The sequence below is a fragment of the Chelonia mydas genome, chromosome 2, assembly GCF_015237465.2.
Source record: "Chelonia mydas isolate rCheMyd1 chromosome 2, rCheMyd1.pri.v2, whole genome shotgun sequence".
NCBI lineage: Eukaryota > Metazoa > Chordata > Testudines > Cheloniidae > Chelonia > Chelonia mydas.
In genome coordinates, this window is record NC_057850.1 from 220,618,130 (window position 1) to 220,635,027 (window position 16,898).

Below are 16,898 nucleotides of genomic sequence, written 5' to 3' on the forward strand. Positions count from 1 at the left end.
TGATCATCTTGGGAAGTAGCTCTTTTCCAGTCTTCTGGAGTGCCCTCTTCTGGTTGGTGTCTCACCTGCCTCAGGCCCAGCGTCCCTCCCAGACTCCAGTGCTCTCTTATCTTGGGATTCTGCCCCAGCAGTACTCCCACACACTGGGGTCTCTCCTCCCCAGGGGGCCTCCAACCCTCTATGCTCACCTTGCCCCAGTTGCAACTGCTAGTCATCTAGCTCCCTTTCTCTGGGACAGACTGCAGTGTAGTCAGTGTAAGTACCTCCTTAGGCCTTTATCAAGGACCCAGGGCTAGAGTGAGACTAACTCAGCTGCTGGCTCACAGCCCTTTTATAGGGCCAGCTGTGGCCTGATTGGGTGTGGCCCCAGCTGTGGCTGCTTCCTCAATCAGCCTAGCTTTTTCCACTGGAGCAGGGCAACTGCCCCCCTACATATGCAAGATCACAATTATATATAGGGGGTATCCAGGACTGAAAAGGCACCTAGTCCAAACTGGTGTTGCAGAGCATTTTTAAGCTGAAGGTATTGCTAGCCTTTTAGAAAGGGTATGAAGGTAAATTTTTAATTATATGCTTCATGCTTGAAATTCCTTTTTTAGTCCACTTAGGCCACAGAAGGGATCTATGAGCACTTAAAATGTTGGAGTTACCCCAAATTGAAGTTTGTGAGTGTACTGAGAGATGATATTTATACTTAAAAGAAACCAGATACTAGGCTTTTCTAGCAGCCAAAATTGTAACAGATCTTTCTAGGGAAACGATAGAAGACTGAGTTTAGGACTGATTCTAGTGGTAGTGGGGCTACAATTTCTTCCTCTATGTACAACCAGCCTGGGGATCAGTGAATCAGTTATTGTGTCATTTAGCTCAAGATTGAAGATATCTAATAAAGCCTAATGCTGAGCAGACCAAAGCCTCTTGACTTAATAAGCAGCTACATTTTTTCAAAGGAAAACCTGGGCTTGTTGCCCACACACCACAAGAAGTTCTCTAAAATGTTGTTAATTCTGGGAGTGGGTGTAGGGAAGAGAAGAGTGAATATAAATTAGCAAGGAGCTAAGAACAAATAGAAGTCTCAGGAAGATATTAGTTTCTTATATATTAACTCTTCCCCAAAAGGATGGGGGGGCCCCCTAATATCGATGTAAATCCAAAACTCTGAGATAAAAGGATTGAAATTAATTATGACCATATCTTTTCTATTCTTTGGAAAGAGGACTCCCAAGTACTTGATTTCTGCATGCTGCCAGAGAAAAGTATTATCTAAGAGGGCAACATTATGATCCCTCTAGAGACAAAGAACCTCTGACTTGTGCCAATCTATTTTGTATCCTGAGATTTTCCTAAACAATTCAGTAGTTTGTAGATGTGGGTGATAGGTGTTGAATAAAAGTATATCTGCATATAAGCATATTTTTCTGTCTTGGGACCCTATTTTTATACCTTATATCCGTTGATGCACTCTAATTTGGATGCCAGCAGCTCTAAGGCCAAATCAAACACAAGTGGGGACATGGGACAGCCCTGTCTCGTACCATGGTGGAGATTGGAAGGAAGGGAAATGTAGTTTTTAGGTACAACATGAGAGCTAATATTGGAGTACAAAAATCTAATTTAGGGAATGAAAGGGGGACCAAATCCAAATTTTTGTAGAATGAGGAACATATGTCTCCAATTAACTCCATCAAAGGCTTTTTCCATATCCAGCAACAGAACAACAATCGGTTTTTAGGGGGCTGATAATAGGACAGCACATTGATAAATTGACAAGTGTTGTCCATCCCATGTCTCTTTTGTAGTAAGCCCTCATAGTCCACGTGTATTCTGGTTCCTGTTGTTTTTTTCTAATTGGCTACCTTGAATTTTAGACCATATGTTAATGCAATAGTTGATTAAGGATATTGGTCAATAGCTAGCACATTCTTGAACATCTTTGGCAGCCTTAATCATGACTAAGGCTTCATTCATTAAGAGGGCAAAGTGCCTCTACCAAAAGTTTCAGTATATAATTCAGCCAGTCTGGGAGCCTGAGTGTCTTTGAATTGGGCATAAAATTCACCTGGAAATCTTTCTATGCCTGGATCAATACCTGATTTCATGTCACCTAGGACAACCATAATTTCAGAGGTAATTAATGAGTAATAAACCCACATTTGTTGTTCTTCTATTAGTTGGGGCAGTTGCTGATTTTGAGTGTATTTCTCAAGTAATTGATCATCACGGGGGAGGGTCTTTCTCTAAATACAAGCACTGGTAAAATTTGGAGAACTGTTCATTAGTACTTTTATAATCAGTGAGTATCTGGCCCTGAGTAGAACCAATTAAGGGGATTTTAGTTTTTAGTGATGTCTATGTGCTAATAATTTCACAGCATTATTGCCAGATTCCCAGTATACGAGTTTTAGTCTAAATAAAGCAAATTCAGCCTGCATAATTTTATTAATTTCATATCTCAGATTGGTCATCTCTCAGAGTTTATTTGAACAGGGGGAATCAGCATAGCTAAAATCTGCCTCCTTGAACCTTTCCATTAAATTCTCCATCTGAGCCTGCCTGGCTCTCTTTTTATGGGAGGAGTAGGATATTATCTTGCTATTAAGTATGCTTTGAAAGTGGCCCACAAGATTGCTCAGGGGACCAAAGAAAAATTTTATTTCTTCCTCCACAAACTTCTTAGATTGTGTGTCTAATAGTAAAGAGAAGTTTAACCTCCTTCTTCTGGTAGTCCCTAGTTTTTCAGGAGATGAGAGCTGTGATCTACTGTGTGATCAGAAATCATAATTGCTTTTATTTTGTTATTAATAACAGATCACCAAACCACCCATTACCAGAAAATAATAAATTCATGAGTATGTGGTGAGGGTGAGAAAAAGGTATAGTTTCTACCCTTAAATCTTGCAGCATCCATATGTCATAGAATCATAGAATAACAGAGTTGGAAGGGACCTCTGGAGGCCATCTAGTCCAACCCCCTGCCCAGAGCAGGACCAATCCCAACTAAATCATCCCAGCCAGGGCTTTGTCAAGCCTGACCTTAAACTTCTAAGGAAGGGGATTCCACCACCTCCCTAGGGAACGCATTCCAGTGTTTCACCACCCTCGTAGTGAAAAAGTTTTTCCTAATATCCAACCTAAACCTCTCCCACTGCAACTTGAGACCATTAGTCCTTGTCCTGTCATCTGCTATCACTGAGAATAGTCTAGATCCATCGTCTTTGGATCCACCTTTCAGGTAGTTAAAAGCAGCTATCAAATCCCCCCTCATTCTTCTCTTCCGTAGACTAAACAATCCCAGTTCCCTCAGCCTCTCCTCATAACTCATGTGTTCCAGTCCCCTAATCATTTTTGTTGCCCTTCGCTGAACTCTCTCCAATTTCTCCACATCCTTCTTGTAGTGTGGGGCCCAAAACTGGACACGGTACTCCAGATGAGGCCTCACCAATGTCGAATAGAGGGGAACGATCACTTCCCTTGATCTGCTGGCAATGCCCCTACCTATACACCCCAAAATGCCATTGGCCTTTTTGGCAACAAGGGCACACTTTTGACTCATATCCAGTTTCTCGTCCACTGTCACCCCTAGGTCCTTCTCTGCAGAACTGCTGCCGAGCCATTCTGTCCCTAGTCTGTAGCGGTGCATTGGATTCTTCCATCCTAAGTGCAGGACTCTGCACTTGTCCTTGTTGAACCTCATCAGATTTCTTTTGGCCCAATCCTCCAATTTGTCTGGGTCCCTCTGTATCCTATCCCTACCCTCCAGCGTATCTACCACTCCTCCCAGTTTAGTGTCATCCGCAAACTTGCTGAGGGTGCAATCCACACCATCCTCCAGATCATTAATGAAGATATTGAACAAAACCGGCCCCAGGACCGACCCTTGGGGCACTCCGCTAGATACCGGCTGCCAACTAGACATGGAGCCATTGATCACTACCCGTTGAGCCCAACAATCTAGCCAACTTCCTACCCACCTTATAGTGCATTCATCCAGCCCATACTTCCTTAACTTGCTGACAAGAATACTGTGGGAGACCGTGTCAAAAGCTTTGCTAAAGTCGAGGAATAACACGTCCACTGCTTTCCCTTCATCCACAGAACCAGTTATCTCATCATAGAAGGCAATTAGATTAGTCAGGCATGACTTTCCCTTGGTGAATCCATGCTGACTGTTCCTGATCACTTTCCTCTCCTCTAAGTGCTTCAGAATTGATTCCTTGAGGACATGCTCCATGATTTTTCCGGGGACTGAGGTGAGGCTGACTGGCCTGTAGTTCCCAGGATCATCCTTCTTCCCTTTTTTAAAGATGGGCACTACATTAGCCTTTTTCCAATCTTCCAGGACTTCCCCCGATCGCCATGAGTTTTCAAAGATAATGGCCAATGGCTCTGCAATCACATCCGCCAATTCCTTTAGCACTCTCGGATGCAACGCGTCCGGCCCCATGAACTTGTGCACGTCCAGTTTTTCTAAATAATCCCGAACCACTTCTTCCTTCACAGAGGGCTGGCCACCTCCTCCCCATGCTGTGCTGCCCAGTGCAGTAGTCTGGGAGCTGACCTTGTTCGTGAAGACAGAGGCAAAAAAAGCATTGAGTACATTAGCTTTTTCCACATCCTCTGTCACTAGGTTGCCTCCCCCATTTATTAAGGGGCCCACACTTTCCTTGTCCTTCAAGTCCAATTCTTCGATCTTGACGATAAAGCTCTGCCTAGCAAAGGATTGGGATGGCTGGTGTCTGCTCAATCTATACAAAAGCAGGCCTAGCATTTCATTGCAGTCCCCCCACTATTATTAGATTTTCAATTAATCTTGAAAATAATTGATTGAAACAAGAGGGAATCATCTTTGTTGGCGGCACAGAGATTTACAGAGTATATGTAATATCGGAGATAATTTTTAACAATTAGGAGTCTATCCTCATTGTCTTTTGTAGTTGACAGAATTTATGTGTCCAGTCTTTTACTGAACAGAATTGACACACCCTTAGAGTTGGCCAAGTAATTACTAAAAACACCTTCGACAATGCAGCCTTTTTAAAGCCTCAGACTCAATGAGGTAGGTTTTCTGGAGGAATAGAAGATCAGCTTTCTTAAGTGAGATACAAAAGTTCCCCCCTTTTTTATAAGGTTACCAATTTCTTTTACGTTCCAAGAAACACATGTAAGTTAACAATAGGAACTCATGGGGAAGCATCCAAACAAATATCTCATTTTCGCACCCACTGAAATCGACAGATATAGTTAGGGTGCACAGACAGGATAATGAATATCTAGGCGAGTCCATAAGGAGTGTCAGTGGAGAAGAGGGAGACGAGAAGATGAATAGCAATAAGTTAAGTACTAAGTGGATAAGAGAATTGAGAGGAGGGAGAACGGGGGATTGTAAGAAATGACAAAGGTGTGAGAAAGCAACAAGCTTGAGGCAGAATTGGACAAAAGATCAGGTTAGAGAGAGAGGCAGCCTAAATCTACACTTCCCTCCTGCTCTAAGCTGAAAGCAGAATAAATGACTTGTTTCCAACCCTCTACCCGCAAAAAGCGAGTGGGGGTGGGGGGAAGGGAACACCTTGTATACATTTTAAGTAAGGTTTCCAGGCTAAAATATACATACAACTGTGCAGCAGATGTAAGAGTCCTACAGGAAAGATATATCTCTGAGGGTCTCCTAGAAAAATGAGGGGTGGGAAATAAGAAGAAACAGCTCCACTACCTATTATAGACAAATAAATCTAAAATCCAGTGTAAAGGCCCATAAGAACTTAAATGTTGCCCTCATTGCATGGTATGTCACCTAATGTTTACCATCTGCAATTTAAACTGAATGCATTACCAGTATGTTGTTAAATTTACTATAAGTAAGGCAACGAGACAACTACCCCCCACCCTCAAATCACAAAACATGAAGAAAAATAACCCCATAACCATTATTAGAAATGGAGTCAGGAGATCCAGACTGAGAGCTGACCAACCCCAGTTTGTAAGGCAAATCCATCATCCATACTGTTCCAGTGAGAGGATAGACTCCTCTGGAACTGGGCTGATCGGGCTTCTTGCTTAGTAGGATGTAGTTTGTTGATTTGAGATGGTAAATGTCCGATGATTCCTCCTGGCTTTATTTTTATTCTAATAATTTAATTTATTGAACTATCAATCATATCTGTTGTTGTAATTAGTTATCTTACAGAAAACCATCAATACATTTCCCCTCTGTGGCCATGTCTTTAAATTGCCACATGGTGGCCTCATTTAACCAGGCAATACCCAAGCTGATCTCTATTCTCTTTTAAAAAGAAAAGGAGTACTTATGCCACCTTAGAGACTATGCTCAAATAAATTGGTTAGTCTCTAAGGTGCCACAAGTACTCCTTTTCTTTTTGCGAATACAGACTAACACGGCTGTTACTCTGAAACCTGTCATTATTTTCTTTTAGTAACCTCTCTTTTTCATTTCCTCACAGATGTGTGCTATGACATTTCCCTGACAGAATACTTAATATACTGTATGTGTCTTTTGAAATATTTTGTTTGCAGTGTTGATGTAGTTATGTTGGTCCTAGGATATGAGAGATAAGGTGGTAATATTTTGTAGTGGACCAACTCCTGTTGGTGAAAGAGACAAGCTTCCAAAGAGGTGAAGATGAACTTTGGACCTCAAAAGCTTGTCTCTTTCACAAGTAGAAGCTGGTCCAATAAAAGATTTATCCCACCCACCTTTACTTTTTATGTAAGTCAAATGATATTCAGGTACGACCTCCTGAATTCAACGTAGCATCAGATTTGGATAGACCTCAAAGAAAACTGGGGGAGGGGGAGGGGAGGAAGTGGAATTCTTCTATGAAGGTAAGCCTCTTAGTTAACCTTGCTGAAAAATTAAAGTTAAAATGGGTATTTCTGGTTTAATGGCTGCAAAGTCAGGGGAAAGTTCACAGAATCTTAAGATTTTGTTTTGTTCTCTTGGTAGTGGGACAAGCACTGGAGCTTTAAGCTCATACACCTTTGAGAATGTTGTTGAAAGAAAAAATCTGGCAGTGGTTTTACAGAAACTTGAGAAATACTGTTTATTAGGACTCAGATTTAGTATTAATTAAAGCAGTAAGTGTCTGCAGAAATTATTAAATCACAGCTAAAAAGTTTACTAAGTTAGAAAGAAAATCAAGGAGTGGTGCTGAAGGGCTTTAACGAGCTCCTGGAAAGAATGGATTACAAAATTAGCAGAATCCCTATTAGTCAATTAAGACCAAGTGTGCTGTAGGGAGACATAGCACTGAATATCATAGAGGTGTCCTACACTATTATTTATTTTTAATTTGATTATTATTTGAATAGCATTATAAATGTACATTTTACAATGGCATTTTACACATGTAGACATGACCTTTTCCGTCCCATAAGGCTTATATTGTTCATCTGGGATCTTTTACAGAACCTAAAACAGAAGGAAGCATTTTGAAAAAACGTGCAAAGCACATAATGTCTCAGAGACAAATGGTGGAAATGCAATCCTGTTATAGGTGAAGCCGATGCCATTATCAAGCTTAACATTTAACTCTAACTCCATAATTATTTCTGTTTTGCTATTTAATATGAGAAAGATAGTATTTTTCAATTCACCTCAGACAAGAACACTCAATCCTACTTCTTGTTCAGCCAATTGCTAAGACAAACAAATTTGTTTACATTTACAGGACATAATGCTGTTCACATCTTATTTACAATGTCACCTGAAAGTGAAAACAGGTGTTCACCTGGCACGGTTGTAGCTGGCATTGCAAGGTATTTATGTGCCAGATATGCTAAACATTTGTATGCCCCTTCATGCTTTGACTTGTAGGGGCACTAAAGTTTTACATTGTTTTGTTTTTGAGTGCAGATATGTTAAAATCTACATTTTTAAGCTGCACTTTCATGATGAACATATTGCACTGCACTAGTAGTATGAGGTGAATTGAAAAATACTCTTTTTTTATAATGCAAATATTTGCAATAAAAATATAAAGTGAGCACCGTACGCTTTGTATTCTGTGTTGTAATCAAAATCAGTATATTTGAAAATGTAGAAAAACATCCAAAATATTTATAAGTTTAAATTGGTATTCTATTATACGTTAACAGTGCAATTAAAACCACAATTAATCACAGCTATTTTTTTAATCTTGTCAATTTATTTTGTGTTAATTGCATACATTAACTGTGACTAATTGACAGACCTAATCACAAGGAAAAGTAATATTTTATTTCATCCCACTGGAAAAATAGTTTATTCTTCTTGGTTTCATAGTTGTGTTCATGGTTCTTGGTTGTGCAGAAAGCAGTACCATTTTCATTATTGGTATTCCATCATAACCTTTTCATTAAATAGTAAACTGTGAAGTTAACTTTTTAAACTGTAGCCTGAGAATGCATAGTTTAGTCATTTAATTATAAAGGTAAGAAGATGCAATATGATTTTCTGTTCTTTTAGCCAACAGGACAAACAAGATCAGTTATGAGCTAATTCCATCACAAACATTATTTGTATATTTATATATAGTGTGTGAGGGAAAAAGAGTACCTGAAATTCCTATTTTTGTACTTAAAAACATTTGTATAATTTTGAAATAAATCTTTTTATTTAAGATTTATTTGCTTGCAAGTTAAGTTCCAGTCCATCAGATTTCTTTTTTGCAAAATAGTTCTGATAATGAGTTGATGTTGGCAATTGTGATAATCTAACACTTGAGGTCGGTGGGTGGGATTGAACCGGAGACCTCTGGAGCTTAGTGCATGAGCCTCTACCACATGAACTAAAAGCCAACTTGCTGTTAGCTAAGGCTATAGAGCAGACTCGTTTTTATCTCTCTGCCTTCGTGATCTTAGTGCCACTTAGTGCCAGGAAGTGTGTGGATTACAATAACACCTTGATTTATAATAAGATTAGGTAGCTGGGAAAATAGATTTCCACACAAGTGAATAAGGACCTAAAATCCAATGCCCATCAAAATCATTGTAAAGCCTCCTGTTGATTGCCATCAGATTTAGGTCAGACCCTAACTTCTTAAGTGGAATAAGAATTCCCCTAAGATATCAAATGAGTCAGTGCCTTGTAAGCTATAATAAAAGAAATCTAAGTTTGAAACTTAGCGTTAGTGGGTGGAAGCTGAGCAGCTGACTTTTATACACCATTGGACTTCTTTTGTAAACTATAAATGTTAGTCAGAGAATTACTGTTATACCATATGTGGTAAAGAGAGAAGACAGTCTGAATATTTTTATTATCTTCAAGGTCAAAGTTTGATGTATGTACCATATTATTTTAGTACCATCATAAACTTCTTACAAAATGAATTGAGTTCATAGAAGTTCATTTTTTAATTAACTACAGAAACAATGCACAAAAAGATAAACATTACTATGTAACCTGACGTCATCTCTCCAGAAAAAAATAGATTTTAGTTTGTTCACCTGAAAATAAAATTTATTCTTCCTTCTGATTTAATGAGAATAGCTTCCAATTTGTACTTTAAAAAATCACTTTCATTAGTGTTTTTCTAATATACATTTTATGAAAAAGTTACTGTAAAAATAATAAATGTTTGAGAGATCTTTTCAGAGTTTTAGAGAAATGCCTACAAACATAGTACATACTACATTTCTATGAACAGTACCTTCTGGTTTTCCTGTTTTAAATCCTAGAAAGATGTAAATCACTTAAGTATGTCCCCATATATTCTAGGATGACAGAACTTTTTAGTACTTATTGGATGAACATTTAAGGAAACTCTACTAAAAATAAGAGAAGTGCACTTACAATTAAACTTTTTTTTAATTCCTACATTACAACAGTATTAAGAATCTAATTTAAAGTACCGTCCTACTCTGAATAGTGACTATGCAAAAATAGTTTTTTGGTTTGTTTTTTTTTTTGAAGAAATGTTTATTCAGAGTCATATTTAATGACAATTTTTCAACTTTTTACTCTTGTTCACCCTTCATAGGCTGGAAGCTAAGATTTTTAAGGCTGGTACGGACCATTAATACCATCTAATTTGACTTTCTGCATTACATAGGGCATAAAATTTCACCCAGTGACTCCTGGATCAGGCTGATATCTTGTGGTTGATATTAAGTATATAGTATTGTATTCAGACAGCACAAAGTGGACATATTCTGGCCAGCTGAGAATTCCCTTTAGATTGTCAGGATACCAACAAGGGCAGTTGGGACTAAGGGTCAGAGCAGGGTCAAACCTGAGGCTGTGAGTGGCAGAGGAGTGCATAGTCAGGTTCCAAGCCAGGGTCAATACCAAGGGTCAAAGTCCAAATTAGGTTTCAGGGTCTGAGTCAGGAGGCAAAGGCAGCAATAATTCTTACTTCAAAGCAATAGTCAGCCCTCCTGCTCTGAGAGGCTTTGACAATGTCCTCCAGCAAAGGACCCGATACTTCCTCACTGGCCTGCACCAGCTAGGAAGGACATGGATCCAAAGCAGAAGCTGTGAGACAAAAGTCTCTCAATATTTCCAGTGAGTATTACCATCTGAAACTCTAGTAGAGAAGATGAAGAGACAGTCTGCTTAATCCAGACTATCTAAAACTTGAAGCAAATCTACTGTGGTGAAAGAAAATAACTCATTCTTAGCCTTCTGCAGAGCTACAACATAAAATGTCCTGTTGTGCCAAAGTTCTGTATCAAATACCTAAGTTTAAATGGTTCAGTCTCCACTACTAGGCTCAATCAAATGTATTTAGAATGGAGTTTTGGTCTTCAGTTTTCTTTATGGCTATGCTATTCAAAGCAGTTAGTAGAAACTGCTATTCTAATTGATATTCTGATAGTTTTATTGTATTTCACTAATTTAGTATTATTATTATTAAAGGAATGAGAAAGTATTACAACAAAATAATGGAATGCTGTGAGAAACTTTAAACTCTTTTAATCCAGACAGTCTGGATTAAGCAGATTATCTAAAATTTGAAGCAAATCCATATTTTCCATGTATGAACAAATTAATTCTAGGAATTTTAAGGCAACTGTAAATCATAAGATTCATCTTTTAGAAATGAGCTGAATGTGTAGAAGCCATCCCAATCTTAAGGTCTGATCCTATTCCCATTGAAGTCAATGGAAAGTCTCTCATTTACTTCAGTGGGATTTGGATCTAGCTTTAAAGATCCTATGCAGCAAAAACTTAAGCACATCATTTTAAGTATGTAAGTAGTCCCACTGACTTCAGGCTAGAATGGGGCCTATATACAATCCAAAACTATGACTTTCTGTAGGATTGTAGTTATATATTGGTTTTTAATTTGTTTTAAGAAAAAATGATTGGTCTAAATTAATTTTCACTCTGGTCAGAGGCTTTATATTTCAAAATATTTTAAAGATTTGGGTTTTTTACACTTTAAACACAGAGATGTACCTGGGGACCGATAACATGATATCATGTCTTCTAAATAATTTGCCTTCTTATAAGAATCTAATGACAAGTTTGTAAGTGAATTGATCTCCGACACAGAGGACGGATCATATCAGTTCATTTGTTCTCGTTTCCCATCCCCTTCTCCCAGGTGCATGTAAATTCACTTGTTTAAAGGTCACATGCATTCATAGTCACCTGGCAGGTTAAGATTTAAGTGTTGTAATTGCGTACATAAATCCAGTGGAACCATAACATATTTTTAAAAACTGACTCACATTACACTGATACATTTTGCTGAAGAAAACTTTCTGTGGGCTTAACATGTGTATGTTAATTTTCAGCCTGGAATGAGTTTTTAGGATTAATTTTGAAACCTCTGTAATTAATACTTTATAACTGATAAATCTTGAATGAAAGTGTCCCATTGCTTGCCAATATAAACAAAAGAATAGTTGTCACCTGGAAACTCATGTAGGATACTGGCATAACTCTTTCCACGACAAGGATTCTTGCTTAATGTTTGGCAAATTTTACCCATTCCTTAAAACTATGCAGATTCACTGCACTACTGGATATAAATAATATTAGTATCTAAGAATTCCAATTTATTTCCATAATTATTTGTGTTATTTAATATTATTTGTAATGAGCTAATGCCTAGGGGCCCTAATCAGGGATTGGGTCTTTATTGTGCTAGGCTCTCTACACACATGTGATAACAGACAGTCCTCCTCCAAAGAGGTTATAGTTTTAGTATATTACCAAAATAACATATGGCTACAAACACGAGATTAGGGAAGGAGAAAAGGGAACAGTGATATCTTGGTAACTTTTTAAAAGATATGCTTTAATCCAGTGGTTCTCAACTTTTCCAGACTCCTTTACCCCTTTCGGGAATCTGATTTGTCTTGTGTACCTCAAGTTTCACCTCACTTACAAAATAGATATAAAAATATAAGTGTCACAACACACTATTATTGAAAAATTGCTTACTTTCTCATTTTGTCCGTATGAAATTGCAGTTTCTACAGACTGTTAGTGGTTTTTTTGTAGCCTGTTGTAAAACTAGACAAATATCTAGATGAGTTGATGTACCCCCAGGGTACATGTACCCCTTGTTGAGAACCACTGCTTTAATCAAGCCTCTGGGAGAAATTCTATGGCCTGTGTGTATGGGGAGTGAGCGGGAGCAGATGGTCTAGTGATCCCTTCTGGCCTTGGAATCTGAGTCCTGCTGTTCATCCCCTTCCTACAAATACCACAGGAAGAAGAGGATTGCCTGCATTGCCCTCAACCTGCTCATAACACTTGCAGTTCTGCATTAAGATAATGATATAATCAATTCTCATCCTTCAAGTCTTCAGTTAGTTACCTGTAGGGATCAGGAAGGATTTTTTTTCCTCCTCACGCACAATTGGCTTGAAGTACTCTGTTCATCCTTTCCTCTGAAAGATCAGAAATTGGCCACAGCTGCAAATGGGACAGGGACTGGGAAGGATCAGTGTTCTGTCTAGATGCCTTGATAGTATGTTTTTCTCTTACACGCAAGGTCATACTGATTGCCATGTTTGGGGTTGGGAAGGGAGGGGTTCACTTTGTTTTGTAGCATGGGGTGTGGTTCACTTGTTAGGATCATTTAGGCATTTCTCACCTATCCAATTCTCTGCTATTGCAAGTCATGGGTGGTACTTTGGTCTCTTCTCTGTCTGTGGCAGAGTTTAGTAGTCATTGGGCTTACTATAGGGGTAACTGGGTGAAATGTAATGGACTGGGATATAGTGGTCAGACTAGATGATCTAATGGTACTTTCTGGCCTAAACTCTATGAAAGGGAAATGATCATGTTTAGTACAATAAAAAGCAGGCAGAGCACACCAACTGTCTGTCCTTTGTCACATAATTTGTAGTTATCATGGCACAGGTGAATTCAAAGAAGGATAATGTCATGGATTTTTGTGAATTTTAACAGGGAGCTCCTCCCGTGCATCAGGAGCAGCATGGCAGAGAGTACAAAAAGCTTGAGAGAAAATTGGGCTAGCAACTGATGAAGGCAATTCCTACTTCTAGTATGTGCTTATTAGTCCAGAACACCTTTGCTGAACACAGTTATTTCACAGCAGAGGAAGGGTGACCCGTGGTTAGGTATTGGGTATTAGTAATGTGGGTATTGGGAGAGCTCAGTTCGACTCCCTGCTCCATCACAGGCTTCCTGTGTGACTTTAGGAAAGTCACAGCCTCTTTGTACCTCAGTTCCCCATCTGCAAAATGGGGATAATAGCATGTCTGTATCTCTCAGAGCTGTTGTGAGGATAAATACTGTTGAAACGTTGTTATGGTTGAGTTTAAACCCCATTGAGAGAGATGTGAACTTATTCTTCAATTAATATACCTGTAAACATAAGTCCAAAAGATAACAGGTGTGTGTAAACCTGCTCAGGAGCTTTTTGGCTGAGTAATGTTTTGTGTAGAAATATGAGAGTGAGAAGAGAGATCACATAGAAACTGAGGACAGCTAAGAACAGAGAGTAAGGGAGAGGCAAGGAAGCCAAGCAGGAGCCTGTGAACACAGTATGACCCTGGAAAAAACTAGAGATCTTGTTTGGGCCTGATGATGGCTAAAGAGGCTTGGGAGAATGGGTGGCAGGTATAAAAAGCCAGCATATAATAAGCAGAATTTGGCTTGTTTTTTTAAAAATGGCTTTACGTTTTGTTGAGTTGTGGGTTGCAGGTTTTTGGGCTTGTGATAAATAAAGTGTGTATGTGGGGTGGGGGGATAGCTCCCTTTAATGGACACCCACCCAGCCAGTTAGCTGTAAAATCCCTCTTGGTAGCTGTTTTCTACTTGCTTTACCTGTAAAAGGTTAAAAAGTCCCCAAGGTAAAGGGGGGGGGGGGGAAGTGGGCACCTGACCAAAAGAGCCAATGGGAAGGCTAGAAATTTTAAAATTGGGAAAGAAACTTTCCCTTTGTCTGTTTTCTCTGGGCTGAAGAGATGGGCAACAGGAATGCTGTGTAAAGTTTGAACCAGATATGAAAATCATCAGATCATATCTAGAACTACTTTTAACAACCCAAATATGTAAGTAAATTAGGAATATTTAGAAAGACACAATTAGATTTATTTCTGTTTGTTTTTTTTAAGGCTCGTGGACTTCACTGTGCTAACACCAGATGCTTTTGTTTGCTTGTAACCTTTGAGATGACCTCCCAAGAAAGTTATTTTGGGTGCTTAATTTTTTGGAATTGCTCTTTTAAAATATAGCAAAAGCCTGAGTTCCAGATGTATTTTCCTTCCTTTTTTTAAAACAAAAAAGGGTTTACCTTTTTTAAGATCAGGATTGGATTTTTGGTGCCCTAAGACAGGGGTCTCCAAACTACAACCCGTGGCTTCGATTTGTCCGGTCCCCCCAACCAACATTGCAATGGGCGGTGGGACACCGGCTGGCAGGACCCCGTGGCAGGAATCCCAGAGCAGCGGCAGGCTGAGCAGCTCAGCCTGCCTGCCGCCGCTCTGGGGTTCCCGCCGTGGGCTCCTGCCAGCTGGGGTCTCAGCCCGCTGCCAGCCTGGGTTCCTTCACCCAGTCTGGCAGCGGGCTCTGGGTAAGGCCAGTGGCAGAACCCTGGTTAGCCAGGGGCCAGTAGCAGAAACCCCAGAGCGGCGGCGGAACTTCATGACATCAATACATTCCTGCCAGGGTCGCAGAGCCGATGAGCACACAGTGGGTAGTTTACTAGCAGGAAGGAAGCGGATGTGTGATGAGTCGTCGTTTCCCTCGGTTTTTGTCTTAGCGTGTGTCAGACTAGTGACAAACTTATATTCGTTGTGTTTAAGTCCGTTGCTATTGGGGCAATTATGTCGGGAAAAGGACAGAAGAGAGAGGTTAATTCTGAATGTCGTGTGTTTAAAGAACAATGGAGTGTGGGCTATTTCGTTGTCGAATCAGGTAGTAAAGCATTGTGTTTAATATGTAACAAAACTATTGCAGTGCTAAAAATACAACATTCATAGACATTATGAAACCAAGCACTTGTTGAACTACTCTCAATTTACGGGAAAGCTACAGATAAATTAGAATCCATGAAACATGGCTTATCACAACAATTTATATTTAAGAAGAAGAAAACTGAGAACAAAGCTGCAATAAGAGCCAGCTTCTGAGTGGCACACCTATTAGCAAAACGAGGAAAACTATTTACTGATGGCGAGCTAGTTAAAATATGTGTGATTCAAGCAGCCGAAGAAATATGCCCAGAAAAAGTAGATTTATTTAAGACAATTAGTCTTTCGGCGAACATAGTTGCTCGCAGAATCAAGACATTGGCAGTAAATAATTTTCCAGCTGAATGAAAAGGCTAAGAAGTGAGTGGTTTTCCCTCACACTTGACGAGTCAACTGATATTTCCGATACTTCGCAGCTGCTGCTGTTTATTCGCAGGGTCAGCAGTAATTTTGAAGTTACGGAAGAACTAGCTTCTGTGCATAGTGGGGAACAACCACAGGTGAAGAGGTTTTTCAAGGAAGTTGAAAAGTCACTTTCTCGATACAACCTGCAGTGGAAACAACTGAACTGTGTTACAGCCGATGGAGGTAGAAATGTGTGTGTGGTTCAAAAAAAGGTTTGGTTGGACAAATTTACAAAGCTTGTGAAAGTGCGGGCTGTCCCAAGCCTATGATTCTTCATTGCATTCTTCATCAGCAAGCATTGTGTGGGAAATATTTGGATTTGTCATGTGTTATGGAACCCATAGTTTCAACCGTGAATTTCATTCACTCATATGGACTTAACCATCTTCAGTTCCAAGCATTTCTGGTGGAAATAGAATCAGAATATCACTATTTGTCCTACCACACTTCAGTTCGATGTCTTAGTTGTACAAAGGTTTTGTTGTGATTTTTCGAGCTTAGAACTGAAATTGAAATGTTCTTAAATAAAAAAAAAAAAAAAAGATCTCTAACTTTACTCACAAACAATGAATGACTTTGGAAATTAGTTTTTTTTCAAAGAATTGACCAAGCACATGAATGATTTCAATCTTAGACTACAAGGGGAAAATGGGCTTACCTGTGACATGTACACCCAGGTGAAAGCATTCAGGCAAAAACTAGTTCTTTTAGAGTTCCAACTGATGAGGGACTGCTTTGCTCATTTTACATGTTGTGAAAAGTTCAACCAAGAAACTGAATCACGATTCCCAACTAGGTTTGCACAAGAAATCATTTCTGATCTGAAACTACAGTTCCAGGAGCGTTTCTCTGACCTTCATGTGAATGCAGGAGGAATACGGATCTTCCAAAACCCATTTGATTGACATCTCGAAAAACTGCCACCTGAACTTCAAATAGAAGTGATTGACCTGCAATCCAATGACTTGTTGAAGGACAAATATAAGGAAGGAAATCTGGTAGAGTTCTATAAATGCCTGCCAAGTGATCAATATGCTCATGTAAAAAACTTTGTCTGTGGATTAATGTCAGTGTTTGGCGCTACTTATGTGTGTGAAAAA

At 39.3% G+C, this 16,898-nt stretch overlaps 1 protein-coding gene across 4 annotated transcripts in view; it reads left to right on the forward strand.

Annotated features, from left to right (window-relative positions):
• Positions 1–408: 408 nt before the first annotated feature.
• ABCB1 (ATP binding cassette subfamily B member 1) overlaps positions 409–16,898 on the forward strand; it is an 85,527-nt gene continuing 69,037 nt past the window's right edge. For 2 of the 4 annotated variants that reach the window (XM_043541263.1, XM_037890755.2), the window contains exon 1: positions 448–554. The gene's annotated coding sequence lies outside the window, so the exon portion shown is untranslated. Of the gene's footprint in view, positions 555–16,898 lie in introns of all 4 variants that reach the window. The other 2 variants (XM_007069599.4, XM_043541262.1) reach the window with 2 other exon arrangements.